The following is a 2,110-nucleotide window of genomic DNA, read 5'->3' on the forward strand; positions in this document are numbered from 1 at the left end:
ATATGTATATAGAAATGTTCAGTGTGTGTGTGTGTGTGTGTGTGTGTGTGTGTGTGTGTGTGTGTGTGTGTGTTGTGCCAGAGGGTAACTCTAGGTGTCACTCCTCAGGAGCTGTCAGTCTTGTCTCCCTGAGACAAGGTCTCTCTTTCTGCATGCACTCTGGAGCTTGCCTACTTTTTCTTCTCAATGGCTATTCTGCTTCGCGTGGCAGTTGTTTTCCTACAGTTGTGATGGGACCTACCTGGTGAGGCCTTCCCTTTTCACGGATTCCAATACACCTTGGCTACTCTAGGAGGTAGCATAAGGTGCAGAGCAATGTGGGAAAAGGAAAAGGCACGTTGAGAGCAGTACCCTGGAGGTCCTGTGGATCTGTGTCTTGCTTCAACAGTGTTTAGATGGAACAGACCTGGCCACTCCCACTTTGTTAGCTTCCAGCCTCCTTACAGTGTCTGCACTCGCAGCCTCTGCAGCCTCTGGGACCATCTCACCGCCCTAGGACCAGCCAGTAGCATCTCTTTGTGGTCAGCTCCGTGCTGGGGATTAGTTATGACCTCCCAGATTCGTCAGAATTATTGCACGGAAATGGAAACTGACATGAACCACCTGGTCACCTTGCCCCTGTAGGCCTCCTACACCCGTCTCTCTCTGGGTTACTATTTTGATCGGGATGATGTGGCTCTGGAGGGTGTAGGTCACTTTTTCCATGAATTAGCTAGGAGAAGCTCCAGGGCGTCAAACATCTCTTCCAGGCCACGCATTCTTCCAGGATGTGCAGAGGCCATCTCAAGATGAGTGGGTTAAAACCCAGGAGGCCATGGAAGCTGCCTCGACCCTGGAGAAGAACCTGAACCAGGCCCTCTTGGATCTCCATTCCCTGGGTTCTGCTCGCATAGATGCTCGTCTCTGTGATTTCTTGGAAAACCACTTCCTGGATAAGGAGGTAAGCTCGTCAAGAAGATGGACAACCACCGGACCAACATCCATAGGTGGCTGGACCGCAGCCAGCACAGACTGGTCGGCCACAGACAGCTCTGGGCCAGTATCTCTTTGCATGGCTCACTCTGAAGCCCGATTAGGAGGCCCCCTCGCCTTCCAAGGGACTGCCCTTGCTCTGCTCTGCACCAGCCAGCCTTAGCACCTCCACCTGAATGACCCTCTCAAGCCACCAGCCAGCTTTGTAACCGCCCTGGAGCCCCTCCTACTTGGATGAAGTAAAAGTAAAGCTTTTCAAAACAGAAAGGGGGTCGGGGTGTAGGGGTGCTTCAATATATTCACCCACTGGTTTATTGTTTGTTTGTTGGTCTTCTTTTGGTGTTTCGAGACAAGGTTTCTCTGTGTAGCCTTGACTGTCTGGGAATCCCTTTGTAGATCAGGCTGTCCTTGAACTCACGGGGATCCACCTGCCTCTGCCTCCCATGTGCTGGGATTAAAGGCAGGTGCCACCACTGCCCGGCACACCCACTGTTTTTCTTGAGACTACAGATCCTCTTGACATACCATGCATTTTTGCCACTACAGCAAGACTTGAGGGAGTCAAGGTCTTTCGCTTGGTCATGAGCTGGCACCTGCCTGTGAACTGGCAGAAAAAAGAATGAGGGGCTGGCTTTCTCTCTGAACACAGCAGCAGGACCACCTTAGAGGCAGTGCTGATTTCCAACTGAGCCTCGTGAGACTTTTTTGTTGCTGGTAGAAACCCAAAGCTTTTGATTTAAAATTGTTTGCTCAGTTCTGCTTCACGCTCAGCGTCCTCTCTGGCCTTTTCAGAGTGTGACAGAGCTCTACTGTCACTGCTCTCTATGATAATGAGTGTCGCTCTTTTCAGCACTCTCTTTTTCAGCTGATACTTCACGCTATAGTAGAGTCACTTGTTTGTCTTACAGTAGAATTTGTCATAGTGAAAAGAGTTTGAGGAATTCAAAGTTGGAGTACGAAAGTTGACAGAGTAGACCTGCATGTTCATATAGGACGTGTTAAAGTGAAAAAAAAGCTCGCCCGCTAAGGCGCAGGGCTGTTTGTGTTAGGACCACTGCAAATGGGGTCCTTTGGGGGGAGGAAACACCTGCTCAGTTCTGAATACAGCTTGGGCAGTGGAGATACATAGCCAGGAGGC

At 50.4% G+C, this 2,110-nt stretch overlaps 1 pseudogene; it reads left to right on the forward strand.

Annotated features, from left to right (window-relative positions):
* The first annotated feature begins 486 nt into the window (after positions 1–486).
* On the forward strand, positions 487–1,201 carry LOC127193694 (ferritin light chain 1-like; annotated as a pseudogene).
* The last annotated feature ends 909 nt before the right edge of the window (positions 1,202–2,110 follow it).

Source organism: Acomys russatus, chromosome 9 (genome assembly GCF_903995435.1).
Source record: "Acomys russatus chromosome 9, mAcoRus1.1, whole genome shotgun sequence".
Lineage (NCBI taxonomy): Eukaryota > Metazoa > Chordata > Mammalia > Rodentia > Muridae > Acomys > Acomys russatus.